General features: G+C 52.5%; 1 protein-coding gene across 3 annotated transcripts in view; it reads left to right on the top strand.

The window, feature by feature from the left end:
* Nucleotides 1–15084, top strand: part of SLC25A21 (solute carrier family 25 member 21) — a 133391-nt gene that overhangs the window by 34538 nt on the left and 83769 nt on the right. The window contains exon 2 of one of the 3 annotated variants that reach the window (XM_078596511.1): nucleotides 8637–8683. The exons of the other annotated variants lie outside the window; for them this stretch is intronic. The gene's annotated coding sequence lies outside the window, so the exon portion shown is untranslated. The remainder of the gene's footprint in view (nucleotides 1–8636; nucleotides 8684–15084) is intronic. 3 annotated transcript variants of the gene reach the window in all.

Below are 15084 nucleotides of genomic sequence, written 5' to 3'. Positions count from 1 at the left end.
GCCTGGCTGAGACCATCGGAGAATCCGGTTCAATCACGAGCAGGGGATGGAACCTTCATTCAAACCCAGGCTCCCAGCTGTGCCGGCTTGATCCTCCACCGAGCCACCCGCAATTCGAACACCCGGCCTCGCGAAGTCGGGAAACCCCCTTCAAGACACGCCCATCGTGACACAGCCGACGATGCCAACAACTTTCGCCAAGGCTTTCCAATGACCTCCCGTCCAGCGGCACACGTGGGAACAGAAAGTCGTCTCTTTATATTTCCCTACAACCATTGTCGTGTTACCGACTAGTCGAGGAATGGGACTGAGATTCGATCGAGCTGTAGGTTGCTCTACTTAAATAATCGGACGGCCGATGTCCAGTCTTGATGATGCAACATAACTTCGTGTCGTCGTCGTCTGAAGCTGACAACGCATCTGATTGGTTGGCTGCGGTGGTTGGCAGGATGGGGGGGGGGGAGTCTTTCTCAGTTCTACGAAAATAAAATATCGATCCGATAATCGGAAGAGCAAGCGGTTGCCTGATTAATCGGATGGCCAAGCTGTGCTGTGGTGGGACGAATAAAGACAAAGATCCCCCGTATAGCCGTTAACATACTTTTAGGGCAAGTGCTCTTAGCGAGCACCAATGCAGATTGTCACGAGTATGTACTCATTTGAGGCCGAGTCGACGTAGAGAAAGCCCAGGACATTGGTACCGGTTCAGATACTCGTCACTGGTGTTAGCCGTGAGTGGGAATCGAACTCGGGTCACTGGCTTCTTTGTTCCTTACGATTAGAAGGCTACGTACGGTGCGAACGAGGTTCAACAAACACGCATGCGTACAATGTGCCTAACCACTGCGCCACCGCTCCACGCACACACGTCACGGTGGAGGAGAAGGGGGAAGGGGGAGGGGTGTTTAGGGTGAGGGGGGAGGATCGGGCACTCCGGGGCATCGCGTGTGGCTGCGCGCGTCGGCTCCGATGCACGCCTGTGAATGCCAAATGATCCATTTCATTAGTTCGGGGGGGGGGGGGGGGGCTCCAAGGAGCGGCACGGGACCGCGACATGATTGGGAAGGGATGAGTGGGTAGTTCGGTGAGTTCCGGTACCCGGCAATCTCCCATTCACAACAATCGGCGGTAAAGCTTTAACCGGCAATGGACATTGACGCAGAGGCGGACCTCCGCGAAAGGGATATCGGACCGTTTAAAGTATCGACTGGCAACAAGGGGGGAAGGGGGGGTGTGGGGGGCGGAGGGTTGAGAGATGGGGGGGGGGGGCGGCTGAATTTCGTGGCTGTGTTGGTAGAGGGAACTTCTTGGCGCGCGCGTCGTGGGGGGCCGTGGGCTCGCGCGCGTGGCGCTTGGAGTTGGCTCCCAGGGCACTCCACCGCCACCCCCTCCAACTCTCTCTCGATCAGAAAACTGCGAAGGGCGACGCGGTCCTCTGTGATTGATGCGACGCAGATTTGGGGTGCTTTGTGGCGCGGCGCTCACGGAGGGGGGTTAGAAAGCATCGCGCGAGAAATTATTTGCGAGCCAGTGATGGATATAGGAGCTGCGTGTACCGTGCTTTTGTCATCAGCTGCCTCTGCTTTTCCTATCATTGTGAGGCATTCGAATTTGTTTTTATTAATGTTCAGTTCTTAAAATCAATTTCCTCTTCCTGTACTTTTGTTTTGGTTGATGACCAGGTTTAAAAAAAAAATCGAGCATCAATCCACTGGTGGACACTCCCATGCGGGTCGTTGGGGAGTGGGGGAGGGGGGTTGTTTGACCATACTTCACCACGCTGGTCACGGCGAGGTTTCTTGTGTTTTGTTGTGGAGAGGGGAAACCCGCGACACCCTTGCAAATGCGAAATGGCACCGAAGTCATTTCGATTCGAAATGAACGCCCGTGCAAGACGCGTGATGAACAATGCATATCACCTGCCACTGATGTGAACTGTCGCCGGGAATTTAACTTGATCTTTGCCGGGTTGACAGAGGAGTGCGTAAACAACGATACCGGTCGTCGGATTGATTGTACTCGACGTCACTGCCGTCTGAGGTTGATCACTGAGACGTGTTTTACATGACGCAGTGTGTGACGCTGGTCCTGTTTATTTGACGTCAAGCGTTGCTGTTGCTGTTGAGATGCTTCTGCTATTAAGATGCTAGACAAATATAAATGAGTGTTGTTATTCAATTACTAACCGCTTCACCACCACTCACCAGCCCTACTAAGCATGCATTGCAGAGTTCACGACTGTCGTGCACGGTGCGTACATTGACCACGTGTGCACCACGTGTGCATCGCCGCTCTATCACTCTGCTGATCATATTCACAGATGCCCCTGATGGCGAACAAATACATTGGGATGGCAGAGGAGAGACTTTTAAAACATACGCGTCTCCTAAAACTCCCAGCTGAGATTAGGCGGACGGTGCTGATGTTGTGACGTGTCAGCTATCAACATTCCACGGAATCGTGTTTTTAAAATTATTATTCTCAATCTTGCCACGTGGCAAGATGCCAGTAATTCGAGTTCGCAGCAGCCATTGCTTTTGATAACAACAACAAAAATGTAAACAGAATATGCGCCGATCACCGTTGTTTTGAAACTGTTGTCAAAACACAACGGCGCCGGTCGAACTCAATCAACGAAGCAAAAACACGCGGCCCCTTTGTTCGCAGTCGGCGGGACGGACGTTTTTGTGTCGCGGTCTTTGTTGCTTGCCGGATAGCACGACTCGATGGTGACGCGCTAGCAGGCGTGCGAGGTACCTCTCGGCCACGAACAGGTCGCCTTCGCATGTGGAGCAACTGCGGGCGCATTTTATTTGACGGCACACGTATTCAGAAATCGGTTTACGTTTGTTGGGAGTTTATTTATTCTTAATTACCTTGATCATCATCATCATCATCACCACCACAGATTATTTATCCACCGTTGGATGATGACCTGCGAACATCGTCGCCATCCCCTATCGTCCTGTGATGCCTGGCTGTGTCATTCCAGTGTCGTTCGCTTTGAGATGCGCTCCTGCGGCCGTCTGGAACGCTCTTCCTTCCGATTGTAGGAAGCCGCTGGGAGCTATGATGCACTTTGAAATGTCGATTGAAAACTAATTTCTTTAGAACGTTTTATTTGCGTGCGTTCAGTTCGGTGTCGTCCCCCGATTAACTACGTACGGTGCGAAAGAAGTTCAACATGCACACGCACCGTGACCTACTCTTCCACGTTGACCGGAAGTCCTGGACGAGGGAGCTCAAAGCTCTCCTACAATTAGTTCCATTCGGTTATAATTGCTGCACTTGAGCCACGAGACAATCGCGCAATACCGCAGCTGTTGTTCATTGGGACGTGCGCTTTTTTGCCGTCGCTATACTCGGTGTTTGGCTCATACATCACGGCTGTAATCGACGTGTCAAGGGAGCCTTCGAGAACGCTTGTTAATTGCCCGCGACAAATAAACAGAGCCAACGGGCGACACAATTCCGCGTTCCCACATTTGTCGGAATTCACCGCACCCCCCCCCCCTGCCGACTTCCCTAGCGGACTGGAGTCTCTCTTTACCACAATCCGTGAGCGAGATGCGGGGGTGGGGGGGGGGGAGGGGGGGGGGGGTCAACGTTGGCATCGGCGTTGGCACGAGATTTGACGTCATAGTTGGCCTCGCCCACCGGGTCATCAGTGCGTGGCTTGCAGCCGGTGGGGGGGGGGGGGAGACGGGGGGAGGGGGTCACGCGAGGTCGTGAACTCATCACGGAGACGACGACGATGATGATGATGGTCGCGATGGTCGCATGCGTCGTTGCGGCCAAGGAATGGGGAGCGCGTTCGATGCGACGGAGCGGTGGAATCCGCTCGTGTGCAGGTGGATTGTCGCATCGTGGGAGACGGTGACAGCTATTGGGGGGAGGCCTTCATCCAGCAGTGGATTGACCACGGCTGTTAGTGATGGTGATGATTACTACTGCTACTTTTCTAACTTGCGTGTGCTCGCCAATCCGTGTTGTTGTTCTCCAATCCGCGTGTTCCCTTTTCCCAGTCTCGGTGTAAATCCAAGCAACGCACGTCTCACTCACTCTCTCACTCTCTCTCTCGAGAGAGAGAGACGCTGATATTCACACTCTTCGCATTTCGTTCCGGGTTCGATTCGGCTCGCGTACAAAAAACCCCTCGAGCGTAATCGACCTCCCCCCCCCCACCGACCCCCACCGGTACGGGCACGGTTCCGCATGTCACGATCTCTCTTAGTCGTCGTCATCGGTCGGACGAATTCATCATCATCATAATCGGCGTTCGCTTCGTTACCCTTCGCCTCTGCCTGGCGCGGGTGCCAGCCCTGGATTCGTGGTCGGCGTTTCGGGAGGGGGGCGGGGAGTTCGCGAGGTGGTGGCCAGCAACGGGCGGCCCCTTATCCCCCTGCCCTGCTCTGGCATGAGTGAGTAATTAGGAAATTGCACTGGCTGATTGAACTCCCGAGGAAGCACTCGGGGAGAGGTCACTGCCGGCCCAAAGTAGGAAGTTTCCCCCCTTTGAAAGGGAAACATTCTTTGTCGTGCAAAACTGTCGGCTCGGGTTTGGCTGAGGCGCTCCGCTCGGCGTTGGGTGCGAATTGGGCGGCGCGGTGAGCGGAGGACAGAAACTGAAAGAAAAAAAAATCCCCGCGATTTCACTTTTGGGAGTTGCCTCTTAGCCTCGGTCGAGGCTTTCGGAGATGAAGGGGGGTTTTGTCTCGCCGGCATGGGGCAAACTGCTCCGGGTGGGAAGATGAGAGGCGTTTACGGTGGATTACTTTGTCAAGTGTAGGTCTGTGTCTGTGTGAGTGTGTGGGTGGGTTTTTTTTGACCCTCGCGTTTGCTGGTCGTGTTTAGATATTCGCCGCGCCGTTTGGGTAACACGCGCCGGCCTGCGAGTTTGATTCCCGGCCAAGAGCTCACACATCTCGTGGCGAGTGATGGATGGGAATTGGTCATGCCACCCGCCCTCCCCCACTGCCCCCTCCCCCCAGCCTTCACCAATCCATACCGACCAGCATGGTGAAGTATGGTCAAATAAATACCCCCGTGACTGCCTTGGCGTGAGGAGTCCTCCATCCCTAGCTGCTGGATTGAGAACGGCAGGAATGCATTCATCTCATTTTGTAATCACGTGGCACTCAGAGAGCATAACGCGAGACTGTAAGGGAGCATTGAGTTGAATCTATGGCGATCATTAGTGTGGATTTATTTTTAAAAATTCGGCGCAAAGAGAGAGAGAGAGAGAGGTGGGGGCGGGAGAGTGAGCGAGAGGTGGGGGTTTACATAAAGCAAAGTTAAAACATTTAAATTAAAAAAATAATAATTACGAAATGATGAACGAAGCAAAGTGCCGAATACACCGAGTATCTTCTTGTTTCCACTGATCGTAAAAAAAAGAATAAAAAAAAGAGAGAGGTGGGGGCGGGAGGTGGTGGGGGAGGGGGGGTCGACCCGAACCCGCCCTCTCGATCTACATATTCCGAACGCGCGAGAGCGAACAATCAAAATCGGTGAAACCGGAGGCGATGAACGATCGATCCGGGGAGGCGCGTGTGCTGGCGCGCGTCTCTCGTTAGACGATGGGCGGTGGGAGACGTGGCAGGAGCGTTTGTGAATAAGAAACCTCGCTGCACGTTGCTTTTTTTTCTATCGCCCTCTCTCTCTCTTGCTCATTGACAGACGACGGCCCGTTTAGCCTTTAGCATCTCCTGACAGTAGTTTGGAGATCAGCCAAGGATTATTGCTGTGGAGGTTCGGGTCGAGGGGGAGAGTCTTGAGGGAGGATTAGAGGGAGGGTGAGGGAGGGTGAGGGAGGGTGAGGGAGGGTTAGAAGGAGGGTTAGAGGGAGGGTGAGAGGGAGGGTGAGAGGGAGGGTGAGGGAGGGTGAGGGAGGGGGAGGGTTAGAGGGAGGGTGAGGAATGGTGAGGGAAGGTTAGAGGGAGGGTGAGGGAGGGTGAGGGAGGGTTAGAGGGAGGGTGAGGAATGGTGAGGGAGGGTGAGGAATGGTGAGGGAGGGTGAGGACTGAAAACGCTGCCAAGGCTGACGGAGGAGGCCGGTCAGGCCTGGGCCTCCTGCGGGTCGGGTCCAGCCCACCGCTCGCTACGTCACCTCCCGGTTTTTTGTTTCTTAATTTTTGTTGTTACCAAGTAAGGCCCGCTGGAGCTACACAGAGCTCTTTTTTCAGAAGCGACCTGGCTATCAAAAATGACAGCCAAATGCCCCACACGCACGTTGATTCCAAATGTGGAGGGAAAACCCGGTGAAAAATCCACTCGGCCATGGGGAGTCTCCAAATCTCCAGCAGCAGGTGCCAGGGTCGGCATCGAATCCACGACCTCCTGTACGTCGGGCGAGGCAGTCATCTCCACACTGTGGCGCCCATCTCACCTAGGGACACTCCGTTACCTCTCCGTCACGGTTCCCTGCGGCGATTGAGTAAATAGCAAGCTGTCGTCCCAGCCACGGTGTTCATTTCGTTAATATTTGTTTGGTCAACGGGGACTCTCTGAGTGGACTGCAGTCATCGATCGTGGCGACTACTACGACTGCCACCGCATATCACAATCACTCTGCCATCACCGCCATCACTCTACCATCACGATCACGTCACCGCCATCACTCTACCATCACAATCACGTCACCGCCACCACACCTCGCCAAAGCACACCGCCTGATGCCACTGTTGACACCTCGGGTTTGCACGATCACACGCTTGATGAAGTGTTCCCGATTTTCGGATTAAAATCAGAACACATTTTGAAAATAATTGATCCTAGATATTGAAATGTCGCAGGATCTGAAAGTATGCCATCGTATGAAATGAAGTTACCTGTGCCACACCACTTCCGTGATTTTCCAGCCAAAAGTGGCTGACATCACTTGTGTTGGCACAGATACACGATTTCCACAATGCAAATTCTCAAAATAAACTGTGACTATCACGTAGAAATATTTTATAAATCCGAAAGCAGATGTTTATTCCTTCCAATTAGAAACTCATCCCTACCCTCGTTCATGCAGTAGCCAAACACATTTCGGTATATTCTAAGTCCCGATATCGTAACTCAAGCATTTCTATCTGGGTGTCGCTTTTGATTCAACTCCAGAGTTCTCGCTCAGTCTAATGTTTGTTGCAAAGATCAGCGACGAGCTGTTGGCTGTGCGACCAGGGAGGCGAAAGCACCCCTGGTTCACTATGAGACCTCCTTTACCAGTTGCAAAATATAGTAATAGGGTTTTACCCTTTCAACTGGTAAAAAAAAACTGACACCTTTATACAAGGCATCATGTTTGCAATAACCACAACACAAGCAGTCAAAATGCAAACAAAAAAAACAACTCTGATAATGATAATGATATGCACTGTCCTTGAAGTTGATTGGTCTACACCCGAGAGCTTTTCTTAGAGCCTAGTCTCCATTGGTGTTGGACCAGATGACCAGATGACCCCTGGTTCAGTTGAATTTGTGCTCTCCCAGAAGGCTGTGTGGTTGATGGGATGTGTAAAAATTATCATTGTATTTGTTGTTGTTTACATGGAGAGACAGATATATAAAGGATGCGTGTAGTATGCTCCTTCTTTTACTTACACGAGCGGACGTGATCGTCTGGCCAGCACAGCCAGCCAGACAGCCGGCCAGCCAGGCACACTTTTAAAAACAATATGGACATCATGCTCAAGTATGCCTCTCGACAGCGGCGCTCGTCGATCACGGCACGTTACGATTCAACGATCGCTCCGCGAACAGAACGCCGCCGTAGCGACCCTCGCTGCCGTTCCGCTTCCCAAATGATGGACACGCAACCGACCCGAAAATATTTCGCGCTCGCTCTTGAATGCGACGGAGGGTCCGGGACCGTGTACTTTTGTGGAAATTCGGTGGGGAGCGAAATGGGAGCGAAATAAAAAAAAATACAATTCTCTGCCCATAAATAGGCCTCGTTGCTTTTTTTCTCGCGAGCTTGGGGGCTGGCAGTGCTTACTTGCGCAGGGATTTCGTCCTGGCACGAGGGGGGCAATTGGGGCAGTGCTCATTACGTTGAGACTTTGGAATTAAAACTCCCCTGGGCGAGCGCGGAGGAATGCAGGTGTCATAACTCAGGGCGGCTCCAGGGTAAGGAAAAATAGAGGGTTATTTTGCCAGGCTGCGTCCAGAGGGCCTCTGTTTGAAATCATAATAATAATACTACTACTGCTGCTACGACTCGTTCGTGCTAATCCCGCGTACAGTGGAAGCAGTGAAAGTAAGGCAGAAAGGGAGAGTTGAACAATGGTCGTTAATCACGCGGCGAAGAAAAACACACACCCCCCCCCAAAAAAAACCCCAAAAAACCACCACTCGCGTTCCTGACAAAGCGACATCAACGCCCGCGGTAGCTTTCGCTCAACGCGACGAGGTTTGTCGCTTGCAACACAAATTCCAAATACATGAGGGGTGGGGGGGAGTCGAGGAAGAGAGGGATTGGGGGGCGTCGTAATTAATGAAGCGACCGCCAATATTATGGTAATTTGGCGTGCGCATGAATTATCGCACGTCCTGGTAAGGTAACCGAATCCACGCGCAGTTGTTCAATTCTCCTGTCCCATCCCCCCTCCCCCCCCTGGTGTGAAATCTGCTGCCCCGGCCAAGAGAAGTAAAAGTCACCGGGAGCCCTGATCCAGAAAACTCTGGCGTTCAACTTGTAAGTCCCGTTCGAAGTGAATGTCACTGCCTGACACACACACACCCCGAGCCATTTCTGCTCTGGACACCATTAATAGCTCCGTGGTTTCCGCAGCGTTCTAATTGACGATCACGTAAAGGTTTTCTTTTTCTTTCGTGTGTGTCCGTTAATTGCCAGGGCGGGTGGAGGCTCTGTATTGATTTGGGGTCCCCACAGGCGGGGGGAGAGGGGGGAGCTGACGCACACAGAGGTCCTTTTCTTTCTTTTCTGGAAGCCCTCGCCTCTCTCCAGCCCTGCTAGTTTGGTCAGGTGGCAAGTACAGCCGCACTGGGACCTGGCCCGGCATTGGAAATCTGGGGGTGGGGGGGTGGGGTGCGAGCGAGAGGGCAAACGTGCCGGCCCAAAGCGGGAGGTTGGTGGGGGGGTTAGATGGACGGACAGACGGGGGGGGGTATGGTTGGGGTGGGGGGTCTCGTGGTCACCAGCACACCCCCCCCCATCGCAGCAGGGATCCGGGGCCAATGTCGACACGCAGAGATTTATGGCAACCATCTGCTCACGTCTGACCCCCAGCGCTCGGCGGCTCCTATCCGCGATGCCGCTGCCTCGGCTGCCTCGTCCGGGGAGCAGCGAGGCCCCGCGTGACCTCTTCCGCGCCTCGATTCGTCTCCGCGCGTTCACGCCGAGCGCTGCGCCATCGAATACAAGGGCGTCTCGCAACGTGAGCTGCCATGTAGCGGACGAGCTGTGGCCGGGAGTGGGTGGGTGGGGGGGGGCTTGAAGTTGGATCCGGTAACCCGTGCGGGCCCCCCCCCCTCCCATGCATGTCCGCGGACGATGGATTGAAGACGTTTTTGGGCCCCTAACCAATCTGGCGACCCACGGCGCAAGAAAGGAGTCACTTCAAAACAAATATTATGAGAATAGGTTTTTCACTTTTTATCTGGCAACAGAACAGGTGTTTTGAAAAACCTATTCTCATATTTTGGTACTGGCAACTTAGGTCCCATGAAACATATATTATAATATAAAAAAAACTCCAACGCATTGCTGTTGCTCGGCAGAAGGTTCCTGACAAATCGTGTAACCAGCTGTGATTTTTTGTTTTATTGCTACCAGATTTGTGGGTTTATTTTTTACAGGGCATTTGTAGTTACGGGAGTGATACAATGGAAGAACCCGTCCAGATGATGTTGTAAATTTATACGTATATGTTATCATGAGTAAAAAAAAACATAACTTAAGGGGGACTTTGACTACCTGTCCCGGAGAGCTGTCATTTTATATTCCTGAAGAAAACTTTAGGAGATGGTTCAGGCTCTGCGGTCCAGTGGTCCTGGCCAACGAGTAAACCAGTGGGCGAGGGTCCGTCTGCTATCTGTTGGCTTTGGTGTCAGACTTGTACCTAAGTGACTTTACCGAAAAAACAAAAAAGTATGAGATTCAAATGCTTCAAGTGTTGAACACGAGACGGAGAAGACAATCGACGCTTGGCCACACAGCAGTGGCTTTTTGGGGGGAGGGCAAATACCCTCTCCCCCCTCCCAAAAAAAATGCTTTAAGTATTTTTAATCCGATAAGCAAAGATTTAACTACGGTCATGCCAAATGTTACATTTCTACCCCCATTAGAACACAATTGTGATTTTCTCAAGCGACTCAGTCACAATTGACGTTGTGTTTTAGGAGTTATAATTGAATCAAATGGTCAGGACTTACAGCCCTTTGACAATCCACTGCTGGATGAAGGCGTCCCGACACCTTTAGCTCATGGGCGTTGTTTTAACCATACTTCACCCTGTTGGTCAATGCGGGTTGGTGAAGAGGGGCAGAGGAAGTGGAGGAGGGGGGTGGGGGAGTGATGCCCAGAATCGGTACAGCTATCACTCGCCACTGATGTCAGCCGTCGCCTTGAATCGAACCCAGGTCTCTGGTTTCATAGAGCGGCGTGTTAACCATTGCCCGACCAACTCTACTCTCCGTACGCTTGTGCATTTCCAAAGGTGTTGCGGGCGTGTTGTGGGGTTAACGTATTGAGTGTTGTAGCTGCGTGATTGAGTATTTGCAGTATAGCGTGGTGATTTATGGTCGTGAAAAAAAAAAACTGTTCTCCTCTTCCGGGCAGTTGTTTATTTTCTTCACATTGTGCTTAAGTACGTAAAAAAGTTATCTGAAAAAAAAGAAAACACCTCCAGAAAGCGAAGCTAGCAAGTACTGCATTATCCTGCAACTGCATTGGAACCCACCCGCATGTACGGGCCCTCATATGAGTCTCTACATCTCGAGCCCTTGTTGCAAACAAATCGGCAGGGTTGTTCTTCTTCCTGCCATGCGCAGCCCCCGCCCGCCGACGCTCACGATATTCCACAGTTCACTCAACGTGAATTGGCAGGAGTTTGAATTACACGCATTTTTTTTGTTGCCCAAGATATTTTACAAAATTAAATAACAACCGCAGCAATTCGACAAACCGTCGCGCGCAAAGATGAACGAATCCGAAACGTGACGTGATATAAAAAAAATCCCGTTCACGTCCGTTCAACAGTTGTTAAACTCGCTCTTTCATATTTGCCATAATTAGACCAGTAGTTGGAACAATAATTGCTTTGGCAATGGTTTGACACAAACGACGACGCTTGTGTTCTCTTGGCACCTGAAGACAAATGGAAATATAAATTAAGCGAGCGGCTATTTTACTTGCGTGTGGGTCCCCCCCCCCCCCCCTTCTTCGGGGAGTTCGCAGCAGCAAGACAAACATCCCTTGACGCTTGTGCCTCTGAATGAAAACGACTGGTAACCCAGAGCCTGTTTGCCTGCACAGAATGTTCAGTTTTCAATTTTCGGAGAGTAGTTTTGTTGTTTGTTTGTTGTTGTCGTTGTTGATTCTGCGCGCGCGCGTGTGTGCGTGATGTATTTTTGTATGCACTTTCCTCGAAACACTCACCCCGGGTGGGATTTACGCTTATACTGAACGTCCACCATTCATCCCACCATTCGTCTCGAGCCAATGCCGAGGAATCGTCGCTTCTCTCGTGACAAACGAACATCGTTGTGTTTGGTTTACCCGCTCCAGATGAATTTACATTTAAACTAATCTATAAACTATTTCATTTTTATTTTTACTGGGTAAGGCCCACTAAGCTATGTAGTTTTTTGTTTCAATAGCGACCTGGCGATCACAAATGACAGATCAACGAAGTGGCTTATCACATGGAAATGTATTTCAGCCAAATACTCGAAACGCACGTTGATTCTAAATGTGGAGGGAAAAACCAGAGGACCCAGGGAAAAATCCTCGCGACCAACGGGGAGAACACCCGAACTCCAAATTTTCAGGCATCAGGTTTGGGATTGAACCCACGACCTCCTGTATACCAAGCGAGGTATTTAACGTCTCCTAGCCACCGTGGTGTCACGGTTCGCACACGGGACCCAGCCATCACAGACATCGATCTCTCAGCGGTGGTAGTGGCTCGCCCTCGATGTATCCGTGATGTTTGCGTATTCGTCTGTGTTGATCATTCACTCAACGGCAATGACATCAGAGCCAAGCTGCACCAAGCGACGCCGCAGTTGACACAATCGTGCACCCACAGCAGCGTGAATCGGTTCACCATATCGATGGCTAGGTTACTTGTAGTGGGGTAAAGTTTGGGTACTCCGACCCCTTGCAAGACGTCTGGCCAACGTGGAAGTGCCGGCCGATGATCCTATGGAGGGGACAATCGAAAGCTCCCTCCAGCGGAAACCCCTCCACCAGCGGTGTAGCAAGCAAGCAGTTGCAGGGCAGCGCCTTTACCCTTCCCAAATAAAGATGTCGATGTCAAGACAGCACCGTTTTCAGAGATACAACAACGATGCGACAGTGCCTATACTAAGGTGTGCCACTCGATCGCTTGCCTAGTAATGTAGTGGTTACCGCGCGAATCCCACTCACCGCCAACAGCGGTGACGATTATCTGAACCTGAGCTGGGCCTGCCGCTTGTTCGACTCGGCCTTAAATGAGTTGCCGTACCCGGTGCGCTGTTTAAACCTCGCCACTAGGGGGACAGCGGCGGCCGGCCGTGGTGCTGGCCACCCGCCCCCTCGTGTGCCCTGTTGGCCCACGTAGGTGCTCTTGGACAACGGTAACAAAGAAAAAGTCTGTTAAGGCTATACGGGGAAATCTTTATCTTTGGCGGCCGGTGATGGTGGCCGACGGTGTGGCCGGCGGGGTGGCCGCTGGGTTTGGCCGCTGTTGAGGCCGAGGCTCTGCGCCAAAAGTGGTGGCCGATGGCGTCTGCTGGTGGTGTGGCCGGTATTGTGGTCGAAATTGGTGGCCGGTGGTGTGTCCGGTGGGTATTGCTAGTGGTGTGGCCCGCGTTGTGGCCCGGGCCGGCACAGCGGGCGGCCGTGATGTCAACCTCTTGGCTCCACTCGAGCGATCAACTCGTCGCGTGTTCGTTCGCTGCGGAAACTCGAGAGCCGGGCCAGGCCGAGCCAGGCCGGGCGATCGCGCTCCGTTTGGAGTGCCCAGAGGCCCCGGCGCGTGACGTTCGCCCGACCGACCACCCGCCCGCTCGGCTTGGCTCGCCGCGTGGTTAAAGTTACAAACTTCATGCTTTTCGCATTGTTCCCGCGGTTTGCGCCCAACGGTAGCGTGCGCATGTTCATTTTGTTTCCATTAACCCACGGGTTCCTCGTTCTAGCCGTTGGGGAAAAACAAGAAGAAAGGAAAAAGCGACGTAAGTGATTCTGTTATGCCTGCTAGGAAGTTAAATAACGCCCGACAGTTTTACAGCCGACGCTTGTTCGCCGACTGATACGCTGTAGATCTTGACAGGAAGGACAAAAACATATATATATCGTCTCTTCCGAGTCTTTATTTATCCAGGGATCGGTAGGAATGTGTGGCGAGCGTGGCTCCGTCTCGCTGAAAGACGTCGACATCTCGCGCGAGTTGCGGTTCAAGTCGGAGTTTGGCATTTGAGAGTTATGACGGTATTATTCAAATTCGTGCCAGCACGCACATCTGAGATTGAACGCACCAAGAAAAATAAAATAAAAAATCCCGCACGCGCGCATGCCGAAAGGAAGCCAGAGATCACGTGGAGGCGAGACCCTGACAGACAGGGGAAATGCGATAATTGGCAGACAGCCAGAGGCGACGTGGGCCGCTTGGGGTCAGTTTACAAATAGATCCACGTACTGGCAAAAAAATAAACCCGATAAACCCCCCCCCCCAAACACCCACAACGCGAGCGACCCCAACAGAGCCACGCCGCTCCGACTCGCACAGCGCCCCGGCAGAACCCCTCCTGCTGCCTCCGTCGAGAAAAAGTAAAAGTCGGACGAGAGATTGCCCCCGCGTGCATCCCCTTGCTCCCGTGGGGGTCACGAGGTCCTCGTCTGCCGACAGGCCATCCTGTGCGCCCTATATTGGTAACCGATACTGCCAAGTCGGCGGTTTCGCCCGGTCTCGCCCGGCAGTCTGACCGCGTTCTGCGGACGGGTCCAGCCTGTTCAAACATTGTTTTGGGCGCCAGCATCGACGATGCGACGCCTGCAAGGAATATGGTACTCCTCAACGTTAATTCGCGAATTTTCGCCGGTTTTTTTTTGGGTTCAACACACAAAGACAAAGCGACATGCACGCAACGCGCGGCGCGCGCGCGCACACGCGGGGTGGAACGCAGTGATTTGTAACGTTTTGTGCAAGTTCAAATTGTAAGTTGCATTTCCGTGCCAAATTGGAGCCGTGTTTATTCGTTTTTTGTTTTCAGTTGGGTGGCGGTGACACGGCGGGTCGCGCGGCGCCACGCTAACGAACCCGGCGACACGAGTTCGATTCGCGGCCGCGCCCAACATTAGCGGACATTGATATCGTAACCGGTTCTGCCCACACACCCCCCCTCCCACGCCCGCTAAATCAACCACCTTTGTGAAGTATGGTTCAGAACACCCACCCAGTAAGGTGTGGTAGCGAGGCCAACATCCATTGGTGGATTGAGGACTGGGTGGAATTGAATCATTATCATGTCCATGGCACTCAAATAAGAGATGTGTGTATATGTGCAGCGGTGGCTTCCGCAGATTTCTAGTCATTCTGCTTAGGGGCTGTGAGAGGGGGGTCACTCCTCCCCCCCCCCCCCCGACTCTCCCCACGCAGACGGTTCAGGAAGCCCCCATGTTTTCTTGTTATCCAGTTAACCCATTGACTTCTTATGTTAACTGAGCTCACGTCTGTGCAAAGAAACTGTTATTGCAGTAAAAATAGCCAGGGAGGGAGAATTACCCCCTGCGTCTATCAGACTCCACAGCGTCGCATTCGCCCCAGCGGTTTGCGCAAAAAGCTGGGCGCATATTTCATGAAGGTACAACTGCGTTCGCATTTGTGGATTTGAACGTTACGTTAAGGTATTCAGTTATGCATTCTCTAA

This window comes from Lampetra planeri, chromosome 7 (assembly GCF_965212315.1).
Source record: "Lampetra planeri chromosome 7, kcLamPlan1.2.h2, whole genome shotgun sequence".
Classification (NCBI taxonomy): domain Eukaryota; kingdom Metazoa; phylum Chordata; class Hyperoartia; order Petromyzontiformes; family Petromyzontidae; genus Lampetra; species Lampetra planeri.
The sequence above is the reverse complement of the archived record's forward strand: the minus strand, read 5'-3'. Positions and strand labels throughout refer to the sequence as shown.